Here is a 14,921-nt window from a genome sequence, read left to right as displayed (position 1 = left end):
GCTTGGTTTACTTGCTCAACTGAAATGTAGGCAGATTGATCAAGTCTGCCGATTTTGAAGGAACGACATGACTCACTGTCTTTGAATGACAAGATAGAGCTTAAGCAAGCCAAACCATCGGCTATATGGTTGTATTTCCTCTTGACATGATTGAGCTGAAATTCTTCAAAGTTGCCTATGAGAGCTAAGGCAATCTTCTGATAGGGAATCAATTTTGAATCCTTGACTTGCCATTTAGCATTAACTTGACTGACAACAAGCAATGAGTCGCCAAAGGCATGTACTCTTTTGACATTGAAGTCTTGCAAAATTTTGAGGCCTTGTATTAGAGCTTCATACTCGGCCATATTGTGAGTACATTGAAAATTAAGCTTGAGGGAATAAGGGATCATCTCCTTTTTGGGAGTGATCAATAAGATTTCAATCCCTATACTAGACATGTTTCTAGATCCATCAAAGAAAAGGGTCCAAACTGGGGACTCTTGAAGATTGCAGATGCGATCATCGGGAAAATCATCTTTCGCTTTGATCTCTTCTGTCAAAGAAAAATTTGTCAACTGATATGCGATGGATTGACCCTTGACTGACTTCTGAGATACATACTCCAAGTCGTACTGCATCAAGAGGACTTGCCATTTCGCAATCCGTCCAGTAAGGAAAGGTTGCTCAAGGATGTACTTTAGAGGATTGAGCCTTGATAGAATTTTGATTTCCGATGCCAACAGATAATGTCTCAGCTTCTGACACATCCATACCAAGGCTAAACACGTCTTCTCCATCTGAGAATATCTTTTCTCATAGTCGATGAAGGTTTTGCGGATGTAGTAGATGGCATGCTCTATCCGGCTGCCTTCTTTATACTGCGCAAGAAATCTGCCACAAGCATTCTCGTTGACAGAAATGTACAAGAGAAGCAGTTTTCCCAGTTCTGGTGGCTTCAAAACCGGTGGATTGAGGAGATATTGTTTGATGCGCTCAAATGAGAGCTGACATTTTGGTCCCCATTCAAATTTCACTTCTTTTCTCAGCAAGTGATTGAAGGGCTCGCATCTCATGGCCAAATTGGAGATGAAGCGCCGAATAGACTGAATGTGATCCTGAAGGCTTCGCAGTTCTTTGAGATTGGTAGGAGGCGGCATATCAATGATCACCTTTGATTTGGCAGGATCCACCTCTATGCCTTTCTTGCTAATCATATAGCCAAGCAATTTGCCTGATTCTACCCCGAAGACACACTTCTACGGATTGAGCCTCAACTTGTACAAAATAAGTCTTTCAAAGACTTGGCTGAGAGCATCAAGATGATCCTCTCCTTATTTTGACTTGACCAGGATGTCATCTACATAAGCATCCATGTTCTTGTGCATCTGGTCATGAAAGATAACTGCCATCGCTTTCTGATAGGTTGCCCCAACATTCTTGAGCCCGAACGGCATGACTGTATAGCAAAAAGTACCCCAAGGCGTGGTAAAAGAAGTTTTGGATTGGTCACGAGCGGCCAATTTAATTTGATTGTAGCCTGAGTATCCATCCATAAAGGAAATCATGGCGTGGTCTGCCATGCTATCGATTAAAAGATCGATGTTGGGGAGTGGATAATCATCTTTCGGGGTTGCTTTGTTCAGATCCCTAAAATCAATACAAATCTGGACTTTGCCATTCTTTTTGGGAACTGCCACGATATTTGCCAACCAGTCTGAGTATTCGATAGTCCGGATGAATCCTGCTTTTAACAACTCCTCAAGTCCTTCTTTAACTTGTGGTGCCACTCGGGGATCCATTTTCTTTAATTTCTGCTTGATTGGTTTGCAGTTTGGCTTCAGCACGAGACAATGCTTGACCAGTTTGGGATCTAATCCTGGCATGTCCTCATAAGTCCAAGCAAAGACTTCCTGATGCTATTTGAGAAAATAGATGAGCCTTTCCTTCTCATCTGAACTTAAGCTGGAGCCAATTTTGAGGATTTTCGAATCATCTTCTGAACCGATGTTGACATCCTTTGTCGGATCTTGAATCAACGACGATGGTTCATCCTGCTTCTGAATGCTGGCAAATCCTGAATCGTTGAGTCGAACTCTGCTATCTCTTCGATCTGCCTTGCTACCTTGCTGACTTCTGCCCCTGCCTTTGCCTTGCAGATTCTGGCCGGGTTGGATTTATTTTGAGAAAAGTTGGTATTGATAACGAGCTCTTTGAGCGATTTAGGAGCCATGATTCCGGCAATCCTGAAAGCACAAAGAAGGTTTTTGAGAAAAGGGTAAAAAAAATGTTCACAAATAGCCTTTTGTACAGAAACAGAGAATGACAACATAGACAAAGATATAAGCAAAAAATTTGTGTACGCCAAGATGTGAAATAGGAAATCAAACTTTCATTGATCAAATGACTTTGATATTTACATACGACTTGTTGAAGGAAAGAAAGAAATTGGGGTGGATCTTTGCCCTTACAAGATGACATTTTAAAAAAAGAAAAAGAGAAAGTAGAAAACACTGGCATTGTCTTCATTGTGCTCCTTTGATGAAGGTGGTGCACTTGCCGGATGACTGTCCTGAAAAACCCAAGCCTGTGCCCTCAACATGCCGAGCGGAAACGATTGGCTCCAGGATGCCATCTTCATTTCTACTCAGGCCTCTGAAGGGCTGATAACCGTGTTTCATCAGAAGATCAAACCCTTTCTTAGTTTTCGAGAACTGAGGGAAAAGAGGGTGATCCTTGAATGAAGTGCAATCGAGGTGTCCACCTAGCTTGAAGAAGCGAGGTTCCTACCACTAAACCACTGCTGCAATGTTTTCTATTGGCTGGACTTCTTTCAATTTTAGCATGTCCAGACTTTCACTCAGATTGATTTCATCGACTTCCCTGATGCTTGGGATGTTGGCAGTGAAAGTAGGACGGTGGATCATTGGCTGTGGGAGTCGCTCTTCCGGATCCTCTCCTAGGTCCGTGGTAATCATGCTTTCCTTCGACAATTTGATGCACTGGTGAAGGGTTAAAGGAACAACGTTGGCGTTGTGGATCCAAGTGCGCCCAAGCAAAAGGTTGTATGTGGGCGGCACATTGACCACATGGAAGAGTATGGTATGCACCGAGTAGTTGATGAAAATTTCGAGAAATATCTTCCCCTTGGCTGTCTGCCCGTGGTTATCGAAACCACAGATCGTTATGGGATCTGGGGTATACTCTTCTTCCTTTAGGCCCAAGGCCTTGGCCGTCATCTCCGGACAAATTTTGAGGTTGCTGCCTCCATCCACCAACACATGAGGGACTGTCATGCCCCTGGTTTGCACCACTATATATAAGGCGTTGTTATGAAATGAATGAGGTTTCGACAAATCCTTATCCGAAAATGTAATGGGTGCGTTTGTCATGGCCTGGTCGACGATCTGTGTCATATCTTGCAGAGTCGTGCTAAGTTTGACTTTGATCTTTCTTAGCAGATCTTCTAGCACTTGCTGGTGCTCTGTGGAGGCATGGGTTAAGTCCAGGATAGAGATGTTTGATAGAGCAGTAATTGGCTTCTGAACTGACCCTGAAGTTTCATCTTTCTTTGAAGCTGTTTTGATGAAGCGCTTCAGGATCTTGGGAACTTGTCGGGTGCTTTCTGTTGTCACTTTTGTTGGCTCCTTGTTTGGTTTCTTGTTGCTGAAAAATGCAGTAATATCCACCCTCTTGGCAGAAGACTACGCTTGTCGAAGGACTAGGACCTGATGTTGATCTTGAATGTCCTGACTGGAACATGGCTGAATACTGTCTTGCAGAGAAAATGCTTGTTCTGTGATGACTGAAGTTGAATGCTTAGGAAATGGTTTGGACAAGATTTCCGGTTGTTGCTCATCCTCATCCTCGATCAACAAATTCTTGTCAATACAGTCTTGGATGATGTTTTTAAGGACAAAACAGTGCTCAGTGTCATGTCCGACAGTCCGGTGAAACTTGCAGAACTTGTCAGTCCATTTCCCTATAGCAACGAGAGGATTTGCCACCTTGGGGAGTTTGATCATTTCTTTTGACATCATATATTCCAAGATGTATTTGCGGGACTGTTCTAGAGCTGTAAACTCCCAATCATAACTCCAACCTTCATGTTTTGTCTTTTCCGACTACTTTGCTTCTAGCTGTGGTGCTGATTGGACGGGCTGTGGCTTGACAAATTTCCCTTTCTGGGCCGCAGAGTTTGCTCTTTCGGCCTTGGAGTGCTCGACATTTTTGTGGCGACTTTTCTTGCTTTTCTTGCTGCCAAAACTACTGTCGTGGTCTGAGAAATCCGTAGAATAAGCAACATGTGCTTTCTTCTTCTGCTCAGGATTCCCTCTGACAAAAGGGTACCCTTCATATAGGCCATTGTCCAATCCGGTCTCGAGTCACTCGGCTCTCTCTATCAGCTTGATGAATGACTTCGCAGGAGATGTAGAAATGAGGTTCCTCAGAGGCTGAGCAAAGTTGTTAAAGATAATTTGCAGGGCGTGCTCCTCTGGGATGGGAACCTTCATTCTGTTACAGGTGCTTTTCCACCTGTGGATGAATTCGCCAGCTCTCTCGTTCTTGTTCTGCTTCAGATTGTACAGATTGTTGAGAGTTGGTGAGGCTTCAACATTGAACATGATGCGCTCAATGAACACATTTACGACTTTATCGAACTCTCGTAGTTCGATAGAATTGATGTGGTCTACATACCACCTGGCCGCTGTTCCTTCTAGGCTGCGAGGAAAGCAAATGAATAACTTCCGGTTGTCTTTCCTGAAACGGCCGCACTCTGCATAGAATGTAGCCAAATGTGCCTTGGGATTGTCTGTTTTGTCAAACTTGAGGAACTTGCGAGGGAGATTCTCCAGATTGTCATCCCCATCCAGGCCATTGTAAAAATCTTCACCAGAGTAAGTCTGTTTGCCTTTGCTTTTGGCCTGGATGTCCTTAATTGCCTGATTCATTTCTTTCATTTGCTCGTGTATCAGATAATTAGCTGGAATAGGCTTGTTTATTGATTCGGGTTCTGCAGCGATCTTCACAAACTGCTGCGGAGGATTCTGATGGTAGACAAATTGTTCTTCTTCCTCTGATTCCTCAGAAGTGGTGTCAGGCTGGATCTTCTTTCTGACGATCCTGACTAGCTTTTTCACAACTTTCTTCTTCGGTTTGCTCTTTGGAGCGGTCTTCTTCTAACTGGCCTTAGCTTATTCTGACATCATTTGGGCCATCATTCTCTGAAACAAACTGTACATGGCAGGATCTATATCATCGGTTTTGCCCTGACTCTGTCCTCTGACCGACTTGGGAGAATTCGCTGCTTCGACTTCGCTGTTGCTATGCTGAGGAGCAGTTTCTCTTTCGGCTCTTGTCTGAACCATCTTGTCAATGCCAATGATTTCTGCGGAATAAAGGAATTGTTAGAGTTCGGAAGATTTTTTTGAAAATACGGCCTTTTGAGAAAAAAATGAGGAAGAAGAAATTGATAGACAATTAAACAGGTTATCCCATTACCAGGGATCGGGTCATCACAAATTTTGTGATAATTGTGTCACTATTTTGTGATAACGAACCTAGGCGAGGTCGTCCATCATGATAAGAGATAATTTGAGGAAGAATATAAGGAAAAAGCCTTATCACTAGGGATGAGGTCGTCACGGGAATCGTGACCACATAAGCAAATTAAAAGAATAAAATTTTGGCCACAAAGAGCTTTTTAACAGAACACAAAGTTGCATTTTTATTGATGAAAAAATTTAAATACAAAGAGGAGGTGGGCAGACAGTTTGCTACCATTCTCGATATTCCAAAGATACATTAGGACCAGGAAACACAAACAAAGAAATGAAGGAGTCCCAAGTGTATTTGGTTACATGGTATGCCCCAGACCACTGATTCAACTGCAAATCGAATTCTGGCATGTGGCCTGTCAGAAAACGCATGTTGGCGCGAACCTGCCACTGCGAAAACTGTCTAAGACACCTCTCTGACTGATAGTCGACACAAAAAAAGGTCCAAGCAATCTCTAACGCTTGCTACGAGCATAAGTGTAGTGAGAAACTGATTCTTGTTTGTCGAAGTAATCCCAAAGGATCTCTTCCTGGTGCAGACTTTCAATCAAAGTTCGATACTGAATGGTAGACTTCGGCTTCTTGCTGTTGAACCTGAAGGAACTGGCTTTTGATGGCACATGTCGTAGGAACCAAGACTGCAAAGCATATGTGCATCCTTCCACCAAAATGGTCTCTCCGAGAGCAAAACGAGCTAAGCCTCTGTAGAGAAAGGCTAGAGCTGCCATAGACACTGAAAGCTGACGGGTTTGCTTGCTTCCCCATCTTCGAAAGAGCTGGGCAACTCTGACATCTATGAAATTCTGACCATCCTGAAAGAATGCCAATCCTACAGTGCATAGGACCATGGCATGCTGAATTCTTTCTTTCGCTGCTCGGGATAAGGTGTCAACTTCCTCGTAGGCTCCATACTTGCGATAGAGTCCGAACAGATTGATGAACTGACTTCCGTTGATATCGGTGAGAGGCCAAGATCTGCTCCCTGTTGCCCTGGCTAATGCTTCTCGAACATCTATCCCCTTGACATTGATCAGGAACTGCTGCTCGACCGGATCATCTAGCTGACCAGCTGGTTCTGGCAATCCCATGATGTCACTGAATTCGTCCATTAGCAGAGTCATCTCTCCCTAGGGAAACCAAAACGTGCAGGTACGTGGATTCAACCGTTCTGCCACAGTCTGAATCAAACTGCCGTTGATGATTCGCTTGCCCACTGTCGATGTCATCTCTAATCCACAATCATTCAAGTGGTCTGGGAACATACGCGAGAAGGTGGCGAACCAAATACCACCGAGGGAAGAAGGAATGAGACTGGATAACCCGATGATCTGAGGCTCCATCCTTTATTTGATATAAGACATGATCTCTGAGAAAGATAGCATCGAGGGAATCAGACGTCATCGAAATGATACTGAGGTAAAGAGGAAGAAATTTAGATAGAATGCAGGACTTACGGATAGACTTTTGATGAAAAGCGGATAAACACAAATCCTGGAAATTTTGAAAGATCAAGGGAATTTAGAAAAATGATTTCCAGGGTTTTTTAAAGAAAAGTTTGACACCAAAGAGAAAGGAACGTAGGTAAAGGAAAAATACACACCTGGGTTTTTTTGAAAATAAAGAGAAATTTTGAATAATACACCCAGGGTTTTGAAAAAGGTTTGATATATATAAGAGAATAAAAGGAGACATTGCACAATCAGAGCTGCACAAACAAGGATGCATACACAGCACTCCCTAAAGGCTGACTCTAAATGCAATATTTAAAAATGGCTTGTAGGACCTTAATCCTAACTCTATGGTTCAGATCATCTGATTCCAATCAAGGTATGCTGATATACTCAAGCCGAAGCTCGAAGTACGTGGCATAGTAATAATTCTTTGGTTCTAAGGTAAAGGCTTCCCAACATCCTTGAGCGCCTACCGATATACCTCAAACTATGGCCCTTAGGTACGTGGTAGGGGGAGCAAACCCAAATAAGTGGTCCAGTTGTGAGGCTCTCTCCCGAACTATGGTTCAGTGAGACAACCCAGCAACGTGAAGACCGAGACAATATAGGTAAGGATTTTTTTGAAAACATGTTCAAATTGCAATAAAACCAGAAAGCTCTAATGCAAGTCCTAAAGAGATAGATAAAAAGAAGCATATACGTGCATACATTGTTTGCATTCAATCCCTAGAATTGAGGAGAGTTGTATTTTAGACCTAAGTCTAATGTGAACATGGAATAATCTCCTTAATATGGTCCTGCCAAACCATACTTAGATCATATATGCAATGATGTCAGCTTAGGACAGAGTCTAGGCTCCTAAGGTTTGCATGAAAATGAAGCTGACATTGGTAGAATAAAGACTTAGATAATATCAAAGCAAAGCAAAAGACACAAATTTAACCGGACGAAGACGAGTCCCATCACGATCGCCAAAACTGTGATCGCAAAATTTTTCCTCTCTTGGAGTTTTCTCTCTCTTCCTTTATAATCCCTATTTCTCCTTTTTGAAGGGAAAAATGAAAAGACAGAAAAGAAGATAGAAGAGAAAAGAAGAGAAGAAGAGGAGAGAGATGAACTCTTTTGCGGGGTCTCACTTGACCTTGATTTGAAAATATTTAGAAAATTACTTGCTTCCGTTTTGAAATATTGCAGGAAAATGGAGACACGGGATTCGCTCGTCGGTACGAGGTTCGACCGTTCCTGGCGCCTTTACCAGTGGTAATCGAACCAATGATCGAATTTATGCCTTTTTTCTTTGCCTAAATATTATCTAAGAATTTATTCTAAATCTAAAATGCACAAAGAATCACGCTTGTGCAATGCAAGGATGTATGCTCTTTTGAGAAAAATGTTTTTTTGAAAATTTTCCAAGTTTTTTTGAGATGAATTTGAATATATATAATGAAGAAATGGTTGATTCTAACTTAGAATTTGAGATAGATTAGGAAGGATATTTTGAAGTTCTAAGTCTTTGAAATGATCAGAGTTGGGAAAATAGATCTTTGAATTTGAAAAGAATGATTGGAAAATGAGTGAAAAGGAAATGAAGCTTCAAAATCAGAAGTGGTCTTTGAATTTGAATTTTAAACTTGGATTTAGGCGAGAAAATGAAACTTGAAATGGAATTGAATTCCAGATTTAAAATTTGAAATTAGGATGGAATTTGGATTTGAGGAATCAAGTAAAACTCCAGATGAGATCTGAAAATGGAATTGGATTTGAAGTCTGAAAATTAAGATAGATCTGGATTTAAAATCTGGAATTTAAGATGGAATTTGAATTCAAAGTCTGGATCCTAAATAGGATTGAGATCCAAGATGAGATTGAATTCTGGATTTAGAATCCTAAATGGGATTTGGATTTGAAATCTGAGATCCAATTTATGGAATTCGGATCTGAAGTCTGAGATTCAAGATAGAATTGGATTCTGGATCCTAAATGGAATTTGGATCTGAAGTCTGAGACCCAAGATGGAGTTGAATTGTGGATCCTAAAATGGATTTTGGATCTGAAGCCTAAGATCCAAGGTGGAGTTGAGTTCTAGATCCTAAAATGGATTTTTTGGATCTGAAGTCTAAGATCCAAGATGGAATTGGATTCTAGATCCTAAATGGAATTTGGATCTGAAGGTCTAAGATCCAAGGTGGAATTGGGATCTGGATCCTAGAATGGATTTTGGATCTGAAATATGAGATCCAAGGTGAAATTAGATTCTGGATCCTAAAATGGGGATTGGATCTGAAGTCTGAGATCAACAAGTGGAGATTATACTTGGAAATCTTGATCCAAGTTGAGATTAGGATCTAACTTTGGATTTTTGGATTCTGAAAGTCCAAATGGGACTTTTGAAGATGGATCTGGGTTTTGAAAATCCAGATTAAATTTAAAATTTATGAAGAGTTTTTGAGATTCAGAATCAATCTCAAACTTTGATGTTGAATTTAAAGGTAAGAAGATAGAACTTGATTTTGAATCAGAAACTTCAAAGTCAAATTGGACTTTGAAATTGGACTTGAATTTGGAAATGGAATTTTGAATATAACATTGAATTCGAAATTTCAAAATCAAATTGGACTTTGAAATCGAGATTTTGAATCTTTGAAATAAGATGGAAGAATGAATTGAAATAGAGATTGAAGAAAGATATTTGAGATCACTTGGAGTTTTGGAAAAGGAATTTTAAAAATATGATGCAATTCTATCCTAAATGATGAAATGAATTTAAAGAATCTTGAAATTGGATTTGAAAAAAAATATATTTCATTCTTTAAATGAATGTGAATAAGATTAATGATATAATACACTCCTGACTATGGTCATTGAATGTATTATATAATAATCGTATTTAAATTAAGGTGAAGAATCAAACATATTTTGGTGCTTTTATAGAGTTTAAAATGAAATTAATTCTCAATATATCTTGACTATGGCCATTGATATATGTATTGAATTAATTTTAAGCTAAACTCTGGTAAAAGAAAAAAAAATATTTAGGAAAATATGATGATTTTTGAGAAAAGGGTCCAGTGTGGATCCAGTGTTATTCCATAAAAGATGAAAACCCTAAGTTTTGTTCACATCCTGACTATGGCCATTGATGCAAATCGTCAACTTAGGATTAGTCACCTCCTATTAGAATGGTGCACGTGCCATTCGTGTTTTACCATTTGTGAAATTTTGAAAATTAAAGGAAAATGATGCAATAAATGATATTTATATACTCATTCATTCTAATCCAGAAGAGGAAATGTAAATTCTCATTAAGATCTAACTTATTACAACACTTAAAATACAAATCCCAAATGATGACATTTTCCACATATTTCCTGCAAAACACTTGATTAGTATGAAAAATAGAAGAGACATTGCACATATCTCATTGATTTCAGAGAGGTAAGTAATGAGACATTCATATACCTACTTGGTACTTAATACCCAATGAAACTGCATTGATGATCCAAAGAAGGGTAACTATTAATGAGTTCACATATGTATGTATATGTGTATATATATGTGTATATACATGTTATATATATATATATATATATATATATATATATATATATATATATATATATATACACATCTCTACCACCAATGGTGGCCGATATAATAACATGTATACCAAAGTTCTCAATAAAACTTACCAAGGACAATGGTTCCCATGGATGTGGAATAGTATATCTAACATCCTCTTGCAAAACAGAACCATAAATAGCAAAATGAAGAATGAATTCATGGGTGGTGATGAATAGTGGCACAACCATTGGCAACATTTAATGCCTTAGAAATTTTCCTTCAAAAGACACAACATATAACACCAAGGGCAAAAGACTTTCCCAACAAGGAAAACTAAATGAACATTTTCAGTTTTCCCCAATATACATGTGTATCATACAAAAATGGGGAATGTGTGATGAAGAGATGTAGTCTCAGTGAAAGTGATGAGGTGGGTAATATGTAATGAAGGTGAAATGGCAGATAAAGTGAACACAGGTAATGTTACAGGATGCTGGTGAATGTGCTCATGCAGTAAGAGAAGGAGGGAAAAATAATAAAATAGAGGAGAGAGCACAAATTGCTCCCAGACCTATTTGTTAGACATCATGTGGTGGATGAACAAAAACAATACACAAAAGGACATTTAAGCATGAATCTGAATAAAGTTCACAACTAGCTTCTGTAAATCTATGTGCTGAGTTGTGCATGAGAGTAATGTAAAGACATCTGCTGATAAAAGTGAATTCTCCCTTTTAGTCAGTGGATCAGAGTCTCCCGACGCCTGCCTCCTACAAGTGTCATCATAGAGCTGCCACCAAAAGATACGATGGTAGCACTACCACCAACCTAAATGTTGTCATATGAGGGTCAGCTAGAAATATATCATATGGCTTAATCATTTTCAAAGTCTAATGCTGGAGAAACAGAGTCATCATCTATGAGATAATATCAGGATTCAACCACCATTCTTTACTCAGTTGACATCAGTTAGATACCCTACCATCAGATTGATCAAGGCTCAGATTTGACCTGATTGCTGGTCTGAACAGAAAAAAATTTGACTCTTGTTGCCCACTAAACCACTGGTTCATATTTTGCGTTTTTGTCATGTAATACAGCAGGGTATTTGCACCGGTTTCAGATTTTTTTTTTGGCAGACCTGTCTCCTTGTCCCTAAGCTCTGGCCCACGGCTGCGACTTGTTCCAACAGAAATGACCCCTCTGTTGTTTCTCTCTCTCTTCTTTTTTTAACAGTGTAAAGACGTACACAAGAGAGAAATGACACGCAGGTTTTGAAACAACATAACTCTGATGATGATCAGATATTTTAAAGAAATATACACGAAAAATCGCAAATTGAAGAGATGACAGAAATCTTAATTGGATTAATGCTCACACAGGAGGATACAAACAGAAGAAATGACAACCGATTATCAGTCTTTTCAATGCTCCTCAAATTATGGATCTGTCATAGAGCCACAGTGTCGTTATCATCAGAAATAATCAACATATAAAGAACCTTTCATAAGGTTCAGTTAGGATTGGCCTAACCTATTCCAGACAACCACCACCTGCCAGACAACTTAGCCAATCACTTCCAGCAGTGGATCGATTCAAAGTGAATCGGTCTCTGCAAACTACTCTGTACTGAACAAGATGATAAATAGTGGAATAGATGGCTAAGTGTTGTCGTGCCATATTGGCACAAGCAACCTGTTGTTATCCTTGATGGGATCCATGATGGACAGAGATAGCGAACCACGGATGTGCAGGAATCAGAGTGGTGTTATTAGTTGTGCTATATAAAAAAAAAGGAAAAAGAAAAAAAATAAACAAAGCAAGACTCATAAGCATGGTGATAAAACTAGCTGAAAATGAATTTCATAAACATACTAAAATACCTATTAACTCAGTACAGTGTAAAACGACATATGATAAGGGATGAATAAACGAGGGTGAACATACGATATCAGAAACAAAACATTGGTATGCAAAGAATGGATCTACCTTCGTCAGAGGCAAAACAGAAGGATACCCCAACAAAATTAGATATCAAATCCACCAAAAGACAGATCTCCTGTAAAAAAACAAGAAGTTAGCAATAAAGCCATATAATCGGACCCAACCCCAAAATATACCTCTATATTTTAAAGTTATCTTTTACCAAGAGGAATCGCAGGATGGAAATATCACCCCTTACCATGGATGAGCAGGATGGGGATGATTATGATGTTCAGCACAATAAGGGTTTTGCTGAGACATTTATTGATGTGATGCTAATTCAGAAGAAGTCCTCCACCGATGTTCAAGGATTTGAAAATTACTTTCAAGAATTCACCTCATAGGGCATCCCTTTCTCTGATTGAGCCTGTCTCATGGCTTTGATTCTGGAGGGCACAGACTTAAAATTTTCGCATGTCCCAGTATATAACAATCAGTCACTGGGCTTATGCTAATGATATCCCTCAATTGTCTTGATTCTCTCTTCTTCTTCTTTTATTTTAGCCAAAAAAAAGGAAAGAAATGGCAATTTAAAGCTCAGAACTCAAAAAGCTAAAAATGTAAAAAGAGCAAACTGACCGGATCAGTTTCCTATAACTGTCTACATGCTCAATTACACCAAACAAATTTTTTCTTAATCCACATGACAGTATGTACTCTAGGACCAAGCACGGAACCCCATCCCCAAAAGAAAAAAAAAACTGACATTTTATGAAAGAGGACATCCAGATTCTTGCTTGAGCTACAAGCATTAAGGCTACGTTCGTGAGCTACATCTCATGTTTAATGAAGCATTCCAGAATATGAGGCAATGATCGTTTCTTTGATTCACAGTAACCGACTTTCATCTATTGATGCTCGGGATGGATCAAAACGAAAGCAACACAATAAAAGGAAAAAGAAAAAAGAAAAAAAAGAAAAAAACGAACTCCAGGATTCAAAACCAGTTAAGACTAACATCCAAATAAACGGGAAATGACAATGCAAGCTGGACATCGAGATGTTAGGATATTACCATTCCTGTTAATTTTGCACAGTATGCATAGGTCGATGCTTGTCACAGGCAAGATCAACACTATGCGAGTGCTCTGATGAAAAAAAAGAAAGTAGATGAATAATAATAATAAAAAAAAGAAAGCCCTTACCGTGAATACGAGGGACTGTGTGAGAAGATCCTTTTCCTCCGATTAAGTAAGAGGAGCGATCGTAGTTTGCAGGAGCTCTGGAGAAGGAGTTAATCTGATTCCTTCAAATGGAGCAGAAGAGATAATACGACTTTCTTGACTTTGCTGCGGTGTCCTCTTCAGTCGATCAAAAATAATAAAAATAACAAGGGAAAACAGAGAGAAGGAGAAAGGGAAATGGGAAAACTCAATTGATAATGGATGATTGGATGCTCCAACAGAAAAGTCGATGAAGGTGGGTGATGGATGTCAAGTTAATGGAAGATGGATGGATGCGAGAGAATGATGTCGATAATGGATGATCCCCTTGGAGGGGATTGAGTGGGTCTTCTTAAAGGGTGGCTGGAAAACTCGAGAAGGGAAAATCCGTTGAGGATTGAGGGTGGAGAGTGAAGAAAACTGTTGAAGATGGATGGAGGAGAGAGTGAGGGAGAAAGGAAACTTCTGGAGGGGGAAGTTAGAGATCAACGACTGATGGAGGGATCGGGTGAGATGCTATTGGTGACGAAGGGTTGAGGAAGGAAGGTCACACATGGAGGGGGGGGGGGGGGTTGGCCATGGAGGATTCGGGCGAGAGAGGGAGAAGAAACTTCTGGAGGGTTTGCGAAAGAGAAGAGGGATGAGGCGTCGTAACCCTTGGTTTTTTTCGTTAAAAAAGCTTTTTATCAAAAGATTTTTTTAAAAGGCCGATTCTTTTCCAAAAGCTTTTGCAAAAAACTGGTTTTTGTCAAAAGGCTTATTTTTCAAAAAGAAGTTTTTCAAAAACTGATTTTTGTTTCTTTTCTATATATATATATATATATATATATATTTCTTTTTTTTCTTTTTTCTTTTTCTTTGTATTTTCCATTTTTTTGGTATTTTATTATTTGAAATAAAACTGTGAAACTAGGGAGAAATAAAAAATCATTTTATAATTTTTTTGAGAAATATTTACAAAAGAGGGTTTTCAAAGCTATTTTGGGGAAATTTCTTCAGAAAATGGGTTTGGACCCAAGTTTTGAGAAAAATATTTGAGTTTTAAACCTCGAATCGAGGAATATAACGCGATGGATCCAAACGGATACCGGATGAACTGTCTGAGCCTTTTAAAAGGTTATTTTGGTAATTTTGAGAATTTGATTTAAAAATTGGACAACGAAGCTCAGATTTGAATCTTTTATCTAGATCCGGATCCGAAATTGAGTCAAATATATAAAATGAAT

The sequence above is a fragment of the Nuphar pumila genome, chromosome 8 (genome assembly GCF_984573655.1).
Source record: "Nuphar pumila chromosome 8, dmNupPumi1.hap1.1, whole genome shotgun sequence".
In the NCBI taxonomy this organism is placed as follows: Eukaryota; Viridiplantae; Streptophyta; class Magnoliopsida; order Nymphaeales; family Nymphaeaceae; genus Nuphar; species Nuphar pumila.
The sequence above is the reverse complement of the archived record's forward strand: the minus strand, read 5'-3'. Positions refer to the sequence as shown.